Source organism: Mus musculus, chromosome 2, assembly GCF_000001635.26.
Source record: "Mus musculus strain C57BL/6J chromosome 2, GRCm38.p6 C57BL/6J".
Lineage (NCBI taxonomy): Eukaryota > Metazoa > Chordata > Mammalia > Rodentia > Muridae > Mus > Mus musculus.
Window position 1 is genome coordinate 54,422,575 of NC_000068.7, and position 15,671 is coordinate 54,438,245.

General features: G+C 42.2%; 1 protein-coding gene across 9 annotated transcripts in view; it reads left to right on the forward strand.

Moving 5' to 3' along the window:
* The first annotated feature begins 13,636 nt into the window (after positions 1-13,636).
* The window catches only part of Galnt13 (polypeptide N-acetylgalactosaminyltransferase 13), a 682,099-nt gene continuing 680,064 nt past the window's right edge, over positions 13,637-15,671 (forward strand). For 3 of the 9 annotated variants that reach the window (XR_374098.4, XM_006498087.4, XM_006498093.4), the window contains exon 1: positions 14,071-14,155. The gene's annotated coding sequence lies outside the window, so the exon portion shown is untranslated. Of the gene's footprint in view, positions 14,257-15,671 lie in introns of all 9 variants that reach the window. The other 6 variants (XM_006498088.4, XM_006498091.3, XM_006498092.3 and 3 more) reach the window with 5 other exon arrangements.

Consider the following 15,671-nt stretch of genomic DNA (forward strand, 5'->3'; position numbering starts at 1 on the left):
TGTTAAAATTTATTTATTTTTAAATTTTATATGTATGTATGTGTGTGCACTTACTGGTCTGTATGTGAATCATGTGCATTCAGGTTCGTAGAGACCAATGGCACAGAAAACTAAGATGGGTTAAAGATCCCAGGAAGGAATGCTGACAGCTGCTAACAACTGCTGGGCTCCAGGAGAGCTCCTGATAAAGAAGATCTGTGGTCTCCTAAAGTAAAGACAAAAGAAATATCATGCAGTCATTCCTGTCAAATACTACAAACCCTGTGTCTCCTCCCCACCCCCCCTCAACTTCCCCAGGCCCTAAATAACCTCTATTTTACATTATACCCATTGTGTGGCTGATACCTCAAGGGAAAGGGATGCCTCAGTATGAGCCCACTGAGGCACCCCTCCCACCTCACAATACCAGGCTTCTATCAAACATATCTTGGTCTCTCTCTCTTCTATTTATAAAACAAAACACTAGCTACACATGGAGCCACTGTTGCTTTCTAAGAAGTTTATGGTATAGAACAGTGACCCTTTTCTCTAAGGAGAAGTGACTCCTTCTCTTCTTACATTTCCTGTGCATCAGTTCTTTCAACGGTATCAAACTGAATAAGGCTGTGACATTGACCAACTGGAAACACACACTCACCACTTTTCTTGTACTAAAAGTCAAATGCACTTCCTGTCCAGAACTGTTCTCTCTTATCCTAAGTGCAACCTCTGATCAAAAGTAAAATCTATAGACACTTCAGTTGGAACAGACGCCCCCTTATTCTTGACCTGAAAAGAACTTATTTCTAAAAACAATACAACCAGCAGCCACTAGGTCCAGAAACATCCTGACAAGGGAACCTAAAGGATGGTTAGGTGAGGTCTCATTAGGTAAGGAAACTAAATTCCACTTCTGCCACGAGAAGAGGGTCCTGACAACACCTGCCTCCCTAATAAGTCCCCACCAACATCCAATGGTAATTTAAACTTTGAGACTGCAGAACAGACTTGGAGAAAGAATTTTCTACCCCAAGAAGTCCTCTGCTTTTAAAACCCCAATCTGCACCCCACCTCTGTGAGGAGTGTGCTCATACATTACCCCTCGTTGTTCTTATAAAAGGACAATATGCTCCTGTCTAAAGTCTGTCTACTCTTTCTTTTATTTCCACCTTGCTTTGATCAACCCTGATCATCTGATCCCCTGAGGCTAGAGTTACGGGGCGTTGGAAGATACCCAGTGTAGATGTTACGAGCTTGACTCCGTGCTCAGAAAACACAGCAAAGTGGTTTTCGTGGTGAACATTTCTCTAGTCCCATGTTTTCCTTTCTATTGAAGAATTCTTTTGAATTTGACTCTTTCACTATAATTTATCTTGTTTTATATATGAAATATCTCTAGCCTTAATAATATATAGCTATTCAAGTAATAATAATTCATTCTTTTATTACATTAAAACCAATAATTCTGATTTATAAGCAGGTACTTTTACTTAACAGGAAATTCATAAAGGCTATGAATGAACAACTAATACTGATTGAACACTAGGCTCAACTGACTTTGAATTAAACATTTTATTTACATTATTAAATTTAAACGCAAGCAACTCCTACAATGCATAAATGCTGTATTATTGTTTATCCAGAGAAAACCAAGATATAAGTGTAATTAATTTTAGGACAAGTCATATTCATCTCACTGAAAAACTGAAAGCCTTCTTGAAATACACAGTATGATTCTGCTATTCTTCTCCATGGTCTACAGCAGATTTTATCATTCGTTTGGCAGTGTTGTTATAACAACACATGAACATCTGTGTTATGGATGGGTTTCAAATCAAAGCCATAATGTCTGGAAGCAGGGATGATAAACTGGTCTCTGTTTATTAAGTAGGCATTTCCTCTGTAAAAATGCATTTTTGAAGTTTAAGTGGTCCTAGTCAGCACTCAAAACAAATTCAACAAAAGACAATGTTTATGTTTCCCCTGATTTCTCCTGTTGGCACAATGCAGGATTAAGGTTTAAGCTTGTTGATTCAGAGGGCGACAAGGGAAGCAAGTAAGAGCATCTGAGAAGCTGTGCTTTCCCATGTAAAGTGGTGCAGAATGTGCAAAAGGTGCTTGAGGGATGGGAGATTCTGTGTGTGCTATGGGAATACAAAAGGCTGTTTTGAAACAGTTCTGCCAATAGACCAAGAAGAAAAATACGGGAGCAAAAATAAAGTCAAAATCTGTTGCACAGTATCAGAAACATAACAGGTAGCCACAGTGTGAAGGAAGGAAAGCAAGCTGAAATAAACCTGGTGTTCTTAATCTTCTTCCGTATTTACAAGTTTATACCACACAGAGCTGAGAAAGTGAAGCCCTTGAACAAAATCTACACTTGATGGATAAGAAACTGAGCAGGATGTCTGCCAGTATACAGCCAAAGGAGACAAATATTAGAAATGAGGTAGTCTGAATAAATAGAAGCCTAAGGTAAGACCCAGGACATATAACAAGTCATCAGACAGTGTCATAGTCCAGAACACAAAAAATAGATAATAACTTCAAGCCATCTCAAAATAGTTAATTCCTTTTTTAATCTACTCAAATGGATGCATACAACTAAAATATATGCCTTTTGGGAGAGAGAAAATTGAATATGTGCAAATCTCCATTATTTTTTTATGTTTAAATTTTTTAAATGGGTTGTATTAACCCCAAAGCTGCAAGGAGAAAAAACACTGCCTTGGTTTGACCATCCTGGCCACTCACTGGGCTTTCTGGAAGGTCCAGGTTGTCAGACAGACCACTCATCTTGGGTAGGTACTATTTAAGACTAGAGGGGTGGTATTAGCCCTAATGTGCCAGAGCTTGGCAGCTGAGGGGGTCATGAGGATCACAGTGTTTGGCTCTTTTGATTGGGGCTCTAGAGACTTTGAAGATAACTGCTTGAGAAGTTCTTAGTCTCCTGGGGGTAGTGGATTAGGCTTGGGAACATTTGGCATGGGTGCAGGTAGGTAGCTGTCAGCATGTGAACAGAGAAGGGACCATAGGAAGGAGAGTTATAGTAGGTAAGAACTATGGGTCTGGGCTTGGAGGTGGTGTCTGAAGATGAACAGCCTCCCATATAGGATTTGAAAGACTTAGACCTGTGTGGGTTTGCTTGGAGATGGACGAGGGCAATGAAGAGGGAAGGTGAAGATAACCTGAGTTTGAGGGAGAGCTTGGTGAACTCTGTTTGATGAATTCATTGGCTCACTCTAACTTTCCTGAGGATTGTGGGCAGTAGGGCATGTGGAGCTTCCAGATGTTCAGAGATTCACAGAGGAGTTGGATGACCCTGGAAATGAAGACTGGACCATTGTCTGTTTGGATGGTTTGCAGCATGTCAAATTAAGGAATTATTTGTTCAAGGACCACATGAACATTTACCATTTCCCTGGAGGTGAGGGATGTTTAGCTCTACCCTGTAAACGTGTCAACAAGGGTTAGGAGATAGCAGAGCTTTGAATGAGAGGGCATTTGGATAAAGTCAATATATCAGTCCTCACTCAGTTGGTATACTTACAGCTAGTGCTGGGAATGGTGTGTCTGGAGTGCCAACTCTTGGTTGGCTTTGGCATATGTGTGTTAGGAAGAGTAGACTTTTAAAAATCAGGACTGGAGGGTAATAGGGTCAGTGAGAGCCTCCAGAATGTGGAATAGTACCTTTAGACCAATGTTCAGTTTGATGGATTTCAGAGATGATGGAGAGTGCCTGATTCTGGGGAAGGATAATGTAGTTAGTTTTACAGATAGAATCATCTGTCCCTTGTCTGTGTGGTCCCTTTATTGAGAAATGTTTCTTTCTCCTCCTGTTGGTATTCAGACTGATAGGAAAATGCCAGAAAGAAGCTATGTTCTGTGAATCCAGTAGCAGAAGTGTTGTTTTGACCACTTTAGTGGAAGTGACCAGTCACCAGAGTGGAGGTGATCAGGTCACCTTAGGTTTCCTGATCTGTTTATGAGAGAGATCCCATGAACAAAGAGGGTAAATTGAGGGCCTGTAAGGTTTGTTCTAGAAGATCAGGCTGGGGTGAGCATAGATCCTCCACAGTCTCTGGAAAGGAGTGAGAAGAACTAGCAAATGGGTATGGACCTAGGAAGAGAATTTATGGAAGAACTGGAGATAAAGTTAATTTAGGGGTTTTCTAGAAACAGAAGACGAAAGGCTTGGACTCTTGAGGGCCCAAGGAGCCAAACAGAGGAATGACTCAGAAGTTCTGAAACATGATGAGTGGAGTATACTATGATAGGAAGAAGGTGATCATGAGGGCCTCTCGGTAGAGTTCTGCCACTGCTGCTAGGACTTTTAAATGTGGCTGCCATCCAAATAGGATAAGATCTAGATATTTGGACAAAAAAGCTACAGCCCTATATGAAGACCCAACAAGTTGAGCTAAGATGTCTGTAGCCCTTCCAAGGTGGGCTGATAAGAGGATATCCTATAGGAAAAAGAAGTGAGATTCCCCTGACAGGGGGAGCACACAGCTGAGCTTTAGATGGAGAGATACTTTAACCCAGGAAACCAGGATAGTTTAGAAGTGATGCAGGAATTCATTGAGGCAGAGACAGGAAAAGGCTGCAGAGTAGAACATCATCTACTTATAGAAGAAGTATGCTAAATTTAAGGTCTAAGGAGGACAGGTCCCACACTACGACTTAAAAAAAAAAAAAAAAAAAAAAAAAAAAAAAAAAACAAGAGGACTGTCCCAGAAGGCTGGATGTAGAACTCTCCACGTGGTTTGTCTTGCAGTACATATATCAGGGTCCTCTCAAGTGAAAGCAAAGAGAAAATAGGAGTTTACATGTGTGTGTGTGTGGGGGGGCAGTAATGGTGCAGGATGGTAAAGTGGGAAGTTGTAGGAAGAATGTTAGAGAGGAGGATTTGGGGTGTAGGGATTGATAACCATGGTGTAGGTTGGGATTATTTCCTCATCAATGAGACAGAGGTCCTGTACTAAGCCGTTGGCACTGAAGGACTTGTGCACTGAAAGAATGGGAGTGGTGCAACATAAGTCAATAGAAATTACTATTCCCTGAGATAGGAAGAGGGTTATGATAGGCTTGTGACCACAGCAGTGATAGGAAACTGGAGTCTGGAGGAAAAGGAAGAGGGGTCCTTAAGATGGACTAGGACCGGCTGGTAGTGAGTGGCAATCATCAGTGTGGAGAAATCCCATGCTTGTGAGCTCAGTAGATCTGGTAGCATATGGAGAGGACAGAGTGGAGTATGGATCTGGGAGGCAATTAGAGGAAGAACAAGATGGGAGTCAGGAGAAGTTATGGGGAACAGTGAGAGGGAGGCTCCAAAGTGGCTGAGGATATTGTGGCCAAGTAAAGGTCCTGGGCAGATGGGCATGACCTGCAAAGGGTGTGGGGACTGCAGGGGAGTGGTTGGGGCTTAGGTGGAAAGGAGGGGTTCCCATCCATCCCTGCGAAAGAAATTGTTGATGATACTGTGAGATCCGAGCGAGAGGTTAAAACAGAGAAGAAGGTAGCCCTCTTGTCCACCAGGAAGGAGATGGACTTACCTGCTACCTAGAGTGGAGGTCCTGACTCTGTGTGCTGTCAGTCTTCCACCAAGCCAAGGAGCTCAAAGGCTGGATGAGTCTGTGATACTGGTGCTGTGGGGCTGGGTTTCTGTGGTTTGGCATAGAGGATGAGCCCACAGGGGGACATTCTGACTTTCAGTGATCAGATAGGAGTAATGCAGTGGTCCAGGTTCCATTGTGGCTTAGGTCCTAATGCTTTCTGTGTTCTCAGCACCAAGATAATAGGTTTTCTCCTCCTATGAAATAAACTAATGCATCTCAATTAAAAGTTAAAAACAAAACAACAAAAACCTACCAAACAAAAACAAACAAGAAAAACAAAAGAGCAGTGTTATTTGGAACCAGTCCCTGGGTGAGTTCACCAGTAGCAGGGGATGAGACTGGAAAACGTCATACACAGGCTATAGTGGAGAAGATTTTTATGAAATGTATGTGAAGGGAAATTACATGTCTATCTCATGCTGGGTTTGTTCCCAGGTATGATCACCTAAGGCAGATATTTGGGTGGCTGGTGACTTCCCTGGAGGTGATTGTTACTGCTGCCTGGGATGTAAAGAATTTGGAAGTGGGCTTTTGGTACCTTTTCTCTGTTGGGAGGCTTTCTGCGTGGGTGGGGTTGGGAAGAGAGTCAGATGGAGCAAGCTGGAGGCTCTGAATGAACAATTATGACCAGGTTAATTTTGAAGAGCAAGAAGAAGATAAACTAACACTTTTCATAGAAGAAATAAAAAATACACAATAAATAATTGTAAGAATATGATATTATTTCAATATTTTGTTTGAGTTTTGATTCATTGCAGCATGGAATATGATTTTGTAATGCTTTTAGTCATTTTTTTTAAAGGGAAGAATTTATTGTATATTTAACCAGCATAAAACTGGCATAATGTTGTATTTTCTTTATTAAATGTATAGAATAATGTATATGGATTTGTGAACATCTCACTATGTTATACTCTAATGTACAAACACATGTTTAGAGTGGGATCTCCATCAGAAAAGAAACATGAAGATGTAGGTCCTATCTCCAGGTGATACTCTGGAAACACTTTGCAGAGATGTATCTTTACACATCTCTGAGGCAAAGATAAAGCTAAACAATTTCAATTGCATTTTCTTAAAAAAAATAAAAAGAATAGTTGCTAATATCTTAGAGGATCAATTGTGAAAGGTCAGTTTTCATGTTCCACATTAATACCACTGTGTTCTTTAAAGCTAATGGACTTCATTATTTTACATCATACCGATGTCCTCTCCTCTCCTCTCCTCCCCTCCCCTCCCCTCCCATCCCCTCCCCTCTCCTCTCCTCCCCTCCCCTCTTACTCCCCTCCCCTCTCCTCCCCTCCCCTCTCCTCCCCTCCCCTCTCCTCCCCTTCCCTCTCCTCCCCTCCCCTCTCCTCCCTCCTGTCCTTTCCTCTCTTCTCTTCTTTACCAATAACAATGGCTAACTTTTCCCAATGAATGTGTCAATTTCTTGCTGCTTATTATTATAAAAATTGCCTTTTCCCATAAATTGGGCATTATATGTAGATTTAAATTAGAAGATATTCTCATTTATATAGTAAGCCTAGCCAGATCTTTAGATAGGATCTGAGACCAGAATTATGGCTTCACTTAATACTTTCTACTTCATGTCATGTTCCTTATGAAATGCTGAATAATTTATATGTGTATTTAACATTTTTCTTGGGCAATATCCATAATTTCTGTTTTGTACACTATGTTACAACATAAGTAATTGCTTTGAATAGGATAGCGGAAGAAAAATGAGCCTCAGGAAGAAAAATCTAAATGATTCTGGGAATCTTTAAAATATTTAAATTTAAAAATAGTGGCTTCAGTATTTGTCTTTGTTTCTCATTTCTGACTCATCCTAACTGTATTAGCCAACTAGGCAAAAAAGCAAAAATCATTGCTGTATAGAATAAGCATTGTTGTGAGTCAGCTATATAGGTTATCTCTGTTGGATAAAAGACTTTATAGTTATTACATTCATTATGTTGGAGTTATGAGTGGAAACTCAAACAACTAATTAAAACACACTGAGATGTTCCTTATACAAGAGATTGATATTTTAAGAATACTTTAAATTAAGTACAAACAAAGGCAAATAAAATTCCCTCCCATGTCTTAGTCATTTTTGAAAAGTGTTCATATTCAAAATTATATATAGCCAAATACTAAATTTATTTTTTCAAGGCAGGGCTTCTCTGTATATTCCAACTGTCCTGGAAGTCACTCTGCAGTCCAGTGTTGCCTTGACCTCAGAGATCTGCCTGCCTTTAACCCCTGCCTGCTAGGATGAAAGGCATATGCCACCATACAAAGATATAGATTATTTTGTTTTATTTTATTTTTTTATTTTTCTGTGAGCTATATATTCTTAAGCATAAATACATCTTAGCTAGTGTTGTAGTTTGATTATTCATAACCTTGAATAAGAAAGTATGTAATCCGTGGCAGAATGGTAATAATTAGTGCACATTGATTTATATATTATATTTAGTGTATATATGAAAACCTACTATGTGTCAGATAGTTTTTAGTCTGGGAACCTAAGATGTAATCCCTGATTTGCAGGGCTTATTTTAAAGATGTAAATATTGTTGATTTGGAAATCCAGTGTGGTGGTGCACAACTTTAATCCTCACACTTGTGAGCCAGAGGCAGGAGTATCTCTGAGTTCCAGGTCAACCTGTTTTACATAGTGTGTTCCAGTGCAACCAGGACCACATAGAGAGACCCTGTTTCAAAATAAACAAACAAACACAAAACAACAACAACAAAAACAACCAACAAATCAAATAAACAACAAAAAGGATTCTTGCTTTAAACATAAATGGCACTAAACATTTTAATACGCATTTCCTCTTGGACTAACATAAATATGGCAAGTTTAATTGTAGTGAAATACTTCCTTTGTGTTTGCGATTTTTCATGTGGACCTGTTTTCTATCTATATACTCTGGTCTTTAAATGCTAAATCCTTGTATAGTCTATCTTCCTTACTCTTTTTTTGTTTTGTTTTGTTTTGTCCTGTTCTTACTTTTCTGTGTTTGTCTTCTGTATGCAGAGTGACAGCATTGATTGCAGCATCCACAACTTTGGAAGGCAGGCATTTTGTCGCTCTCCATGGTCCTGAATAATCATAGTTGGTAACTTCTTGTTGCCATATTTCTTTGACCTAACTGATTATTGTCCAAACAAGAATTCAAAACAAAGAGCAAAGGTTTATTGAGGACAGTGAAGGTAACAATCAGAAAGGTTTATACAAAAGATTTATTTCTTAAAAACGCCTTGCATTATATTCATTCATTCAACAAAAATTTAATGCACAAAGCACTGCATTGAGTGAAACTACAACAACCTCTCAAATAGACAACTTAATTTGATTTTATGCATCACAGTATTTTTCCCAATTTGTAATATTCATGAATGTATGACATCTTTTTTGGTGATCATAAAAATCCTACTGTCTGAGAAGTAGTTGTCATGATGTAAGCTATTGGTGTGTATTCACTGAGCAAATAGCTACATAGAGCTTCCATCAAGGTTGTACCAATTTCTATACCTATTATTCTTCCACACCTATCCATTGCTTAGTGCATAGTACATGTCTCATTTAAATTTCTATTGTTATGACACGACACCATGACCACGACAACTTCCAGAGAAAGTGTTTATTTTAGTTTATGGTTTCGAAGGGCTAGAGTACATGACCATCATGGCAGGGAACATGGCAGCAGGCAGTCAGACATGGTAATGAACCAGTAGCTGAGAGCATACATCTTGATCCACAAACACAAGACAGAGAGAACTAACTGAGAAAGATATTGGCTTTTGAAAATTCAAAGCCTATATTCCAGTGACACCTCTTCCGACAAGGCTACATGTCCTAGTCTTGCTCAAACATTTCCACCAATTGGGAACCACACAGTGAAAATTGTGAGCAAATGTGAACCTGTCTTATTCAAACCACAACAGTAAGAATTATGTATTATGTACTGCTAGTAGGTGAGTAAGTAAGTAAGTAAGTAAGTAAGTAAGTATTAAAATGCCCCAGATAATAAAAGTCCATATAGAGCTGTGGTGCTTTGAATGAGATATTTCCTCATAGTCTTAGGCATCTAAATAGGTGGTCTCCATTGGTGACACTGTTTTTGATAGGCTTAAGATGTGTGGACTTGATGGAGGAATAACGTCATCAGGCGTTGAAGTTTTCAAAAGCCATGCACCATTTCCAGTGTGCTCTCTCTGCTATCTGTGTCATGTGGAGATATAAGCCCTCAGCCATCAGCTTCCAGTTCCAGTTGCCATGCCTGCCTATTGCCTCATTTCCATATTGTGATGGGGATAGACAGTAGCCCTCCAGAACAGTAAGCCATCAATATACCTTTCCTCCGTAAGTCACCTCGGACATTGTGTTTTATCACAGCAATTAAAGAAAAACCTAAGTAATATAAGATCATTTTAGATAATTTATATTATTCATTAGAAGTATTGAAACATCACTGCAATTTTATAATTAAAAATCATTAGATGTCTGTTTTACAATGGAAAGCTTTGTGTTTCTCTTGATAATGACATTTCTGTTCTCATAGTCATATAATCTTACATTGTTAAAGTGTTACAAACTTTTCCCCATCTCCTTTATTCCTAATTATTTCCCAATATCTCGAAACTTAACTTCAGCAACACAGTTAACTTACCCTTTACTTTCCATTTTAATAAGCTTTGGGTAGTCCCAAAATGTGTTACTATAGACGTGAAACCCACATTATTGGCTTGGGTCTATTTCCCAACTTAGTCACTGTCTTAGTTAGGGTTTCATTGCTGTGAAAAGACACCATGACCACAGCAACTCCTCAATAGGAAAACATTTAATTGGGGGCTGGTTTACAATTTTGGGTGTTTAGTTCATTATCATCATGATGGGACGCATGGCAGCATGCAGGCTGACATGTGGCTGGAGAAGGAGCTGAGAGTTCTCCATTTTCATCCAAAGTCAGCAGAAGGAGAGTGTGTGCCACATTGAGTATAGCTTGAACATAGGAAACTTCAAAACCCACCCCCCACAGTGACACACTTCCTCCAACAAGGCCACACCTCCTAATAGTGCCAATCCCCGTGGGCCAAATATTCAAGCACACGTCTATGGGAGCCATATTTATTCAAATCACCACAGTCACCATGGCTTATAGCTAATTAATTTTATAACACTGATCAGTCCCATTATTTACTTCTGTGATAGCTCCTCTTTCATTTAAGATACGTTTCTATATTTATATTTTAAAAAGCACTCTATGAGTCTTTTATGACTTTCAAACATTATTTAAACTTTGATGTTCAATTTGCTTGTGAGATAAGCAACTGTTTTGCCCTCTACTTTTAGTTAACTGACCTTAAAGGAGTTTTACAAATTGCTACAAAGCATTTGAATTCTTTATGCAGGTTTACCAACAGTGACATGTTCTCAGTTTGTGTCATCATTCATCGTATAGATATTTATGGATCATCTGCAAAAGTATTATAAAATGAATGCCATTTTCTGCTTCCAAATATTTCATTATAAATCAATTTAAAAATAGTTTTAAAAGTTACTTGTAATTGTGTGTATGGGTGTGTCTGTGTGTGCATATTTGGAGGTGGCCTAGAAAGCCAGAGACTTTACATACTCTGGAGCTGCAGTTACAGATAGAAGGTTGTGAGTGCTAGGAATTGACCTCAGGTGCTCTGGAAGAGCAGTGTATTCTTTCAATCGCTGAGCCATCTCTCCAGCCCCTTATTATTCATTTCTTAAGAGCAAGTGCTTTCTCAGCTATAAAATAGTAAACTATCCCATATTAAAATTAATAATGATTAATTGTAAATTATAACAAATAAAACATTTAAGATATAACTGATATTTGTTCATTATTTGCTACTTGTCCCAGATAGATATTTTTACCAGACTATTATTCAGATATAATAGCTCTTTTCAATGAACTTGACAGTGTTCTATTTTATTATTCTTTAGTATTGACTTTTTCTTTAACTTTAAAGTGGCTTTTATCATGATCTCAACTTGCAAAACTTTTGAGTTTGTCTTTGCTTACTCATGAGTGTATTCAGCTAGGCCTTTCAGGCTTGGAACATTAAATAAGTTATGCTAATAAGGCAATTTCCTGCCTTGAGTTATGACCTTTGGCTATCACTTGTCGATTCTAACTTTGATTACTTGGTGAAATGTTATGTTCAGATTCATCCACTACGAGTAATTTTTATCCCCTGCTAATTAAGAACCCGCGTTAGGTGACAAAAATAGACTTAAATGATTCTCCTCATCCTTTGCAATATTGCTTTGCAGTTTCTTCCATCAAGACATAGGCTGCTCAAACAGAGGCATGCCTGGAAGAAGCCTTCCTTGACAAGCCTGAGAACTTGGGGATATTGCAGATGTTTATTGTTTTAGGCCATTAAGACTTCAGATGATGTGTTCTGCAGCAAAAGCTAATAATTTCTAGAAGGCACATCGGGACTCCATAAATACCAGTTACATACATAACTTTTGCCAACAAGATTTATGAATCTTGCCCAAGTTAAGTATTATTACAGAGGTTGTGAAACAGTATTGCTTCTTTTTATAGCAATGACAAATGTAAAGGTGGGGGGCTATATGTCTCTCAAGGACACACATGAGTGGTAAGTTATTGTGCCCGCATTTGAACAGTCATCTTTCATTTGTTGGTCCATGGCATTTCTCAATGTGTCACGGAGGTAAACGGCCTGATGTCAGCATTGGAAGTCACAAGTGAGAATAATAAAGACAAATTCTTGAAACTCCCTGGTGTTATCAGTGTGACCTTGTATCCTATCACATATATTAAATGTTAACCCCGGTTAAATGGTTCATAATTATTGCTAATTTTTATTTTGATACAGGTATCGCTATATTGCCTTGGTCATCGACAGCTGGGTTCAAGTCATACTATTACCCCAGCTTCTCTAACAGCTGGAATTGCAAGTTGATGCTCTATATTTATAGTAGCAGGATATGACAGTGTGGAAGGAACATTTAATGTGATTATACTAATTTAGATCGATAATTAATTCATAAAAAGATGCAAAGCTAAATCTCTAGAAATTGCTACTCCCGAGTATAATCAAGAACATCATTGACACATTACATTATAATTAATAGTTTCATATGTTTGCACAATATAGCTCTTAATATTTTTGAAGTAGCTGTCATATTGTCCCCTATTGCGCCAAATAAGTCACGCCTCATAAGAGTACTGTAAGAAGAACTTGTCTTTTTACAAATAAGATGTAAAAAAATGAACAAAATCAAGGACCAAATGGGCGAATGAGCAACTAAGCAGATTCTTGACCTCAGCACCCCCAGGTTTCCTGAATTACCCCACGCCGCAGTGAGGGAGGGGTATATTCCCACGGAGTCTTCCAGATCCCACTGCCTGAATATTGGAGCTGTGCCTTGTGCGAGACACTCTTCTAAAATGCTACATATATTGTAACCGTGTTTAGAACGGCAGATCTTCTGTTACCTTATACTTACACATTAATTTGGCTATGTACACCTTTGAAGGAGAGATTCAAAGCCCCCCTTTTTTTCCTTACCCCCACCCCGAAGATTACACCAGAGCGCTCTCTCTGAGATAGGGTTCAATTACAGGTCTCGGGGGGGGGGGGGCGGGAGGCATTGAGTCCCAGGATCTTGTTAGGGAATCTAAACCTTAAAGGAGAAGACACCAAAGTCTGTCTATCTCTTCTGCTTCAGAGCCTAAGCCCCAAGTCACTGGCTGCATCTCTCTACCAAAGAACTGACCGGCAGGGTGCGGTTTCTGGAACTTTCCCCGAGGGCAGTCCCCAGGTCCTTGGTTCTCTTCTCCGATACTCGCTAGCGCAGGGGCGAGCACTGGGTATCGCAACTGGGCTTTGTGCCGGGGCAGTGGGGGTGGGGGTCAGGGCTGGCGGCGATGTCCACACACTCTCCGGGCTAGGAGGCGACCCCACAGTTGCTTTTGGGGGCCGTGCCTGCCAAGTATCGCGGGACTTGTGCGCCTCGCAGGAGCCGCGGCTCCGGGAGCAGCTGGAGCGCGCTCGGGTGCGCAGCGCCCCAGCCCGGGGAGGAGCGGGAGCCGGGCGGGAGGAGGACCGGGGTGCTGGTTACGTAAATGATCCTAGCCCAGTGACAGGCCTCCGGGCTGGGGCTGCGGGAGGGGGAGGGCCCGGCAGAGGGGGCGGGGGCCAAGTGACCAGGCGGTGGCGGCTCTGCCGAGGTGACAATGTGCTAGGAGCCCCGCTCCGTGTCTCCTGCGCCTCCTTGGCCTGGGCGCCTCCTGGCAGCGCTCTCGGAGCCTCGCGGCCGCTTGCCGCGCTATGAGGGAGCATCTCCGGGGCTGGCCGAGGCCCGGGCCGCCTCGCTCTGCTCGCCGAGAAGTGTGAAGAGAGGCGCGGGCGGGAGCCGGGGCTGCGCGCGGCGGCGGCTCCAGGTGAGCGCGGCTCTCGGCGCAGCCGGCCACTGGTCGGGCTGGATCCAGGCAGCATCCCGTGCGCGGACCGCCGAGCTCTCTCCGCGGGATCGACAGCCACCGTAGCAGGTCTCAGTCTTTCTTCTCTCTCTTCTCTTCTTGGTGACGGTTTGGGACGGACCCCTTTCGGACCGCAGGAGAGTCCGGCTGGGCGCCGCAAAGTCCCGCCGGTGAGTGGCAGGGCGCAGAAGCCCAGCAGGGTAGGGGCACGGGTGCCGGTGGATCTGGAGAGTCTGTCTCTGGGGACCCGGGAGCTCGGCAGCCCGAGGCTGCAGGCGCGGCGGAAGGATGGAGAGGCGCAGAACTTTCTGCAGCCGCCCGCCCGCCCGCCCGCCCTCCTCTAGGCTTTTCCCGCTACCCTCTGAGCTGGGATGCGCAGGTCCCTATCCACGCCCTGGGGGCGCTCTCCGGTGCCTTAAGTGCCTTAGCGTCCCTTCCTAGGCAACTTTCTGTATCAGCAGCGGGCACCCCTGTGTGCGATGCTGATGCTGCGGGTGCTACTACTCTTGACACCGGGCATGCTCTGGTTCTTGGATATTTTCCTCGACAGCTTGCTCTTTCTGTTAGTGCCCCAGCCGCCCAGAGTCACATTCTCCTCTTGTATGCCTCTGTCACTGACTCAGTTTGTAGGTCTGATTTTCTTTCAGGCTTTTGGTTCCAGTGCATATGCACCATCCTTGCGTCTGTTTCTCTTTCATTCTATTTGCTCCGGTCTTTCTTGAGCTGTCATAGAATCGCTGATGTACTGTTTCTTTCGTTTGTCTCTCGTGCAGTGTTTCTCTCTTTCTGTGTTTAAGCCCCTCGTTGCCTGTCTCTTCCCCTGCTCCCAGTTTGCTAATCCATAGATGCTCTTGTTCTGGGAACTCCCAGATGCACAGACCTCCTTATTTTGCGCCTTTGGGCAGGCGGGAGCGAAGCAGCTTTCCTGCATCTGGGCTGCCTTGGAGCTGAATGAGAGGTTCAGGGGCTGGAACGGAGGGTGTCGCTCCAGCCTTCCCACCCAAGGTCCAAGGGCACGGCGCCATGGGAACCCAGTCCGCGGAGGCTTCTGGACTGACCAGCAAAAGCAGTGTGAGAGAGTGAGAGCCCCTCACCTGCCCTGTGCCTTGGACTGTGGTTAGCTGAATTTCCAGGTGGAGAGTCTTCATTTGCAGCTTTCCAGATAGCTAGGGGAGACTATTCCATGGATGGGCAAATAGAATCTTAGGGATTAAGGCCAGGCAAATGTCAAAAGGTGGATGCTTGCATGAGGTAAATGCATTGCTAATGAGAAAGGAGCTCTGCCTCAACCATTTCACACTCAGCCTTTAGGAGAGCAGTGTCCCCTGGAGATACACCAGCCTCTCTCACCAGAGTAGCTTACAGGTTTATTTGCAGGATTAAGGGTACTTGACCACCCCTATGGCATTTTTTGTGGCCTTGGGGGGGGGGTCCCCAGCTTTTGGCAAAATTTGTTGCTCAAAATTAATCAGCCTCTCTCTCTCTCTCTCTCTCTCTCTCTCTCTCTCTCACGCACGCACACACACACACACGCACACACACGCACACACTGCTTATGTTGTTGTTGTTGTTCATGCCCTCTAGT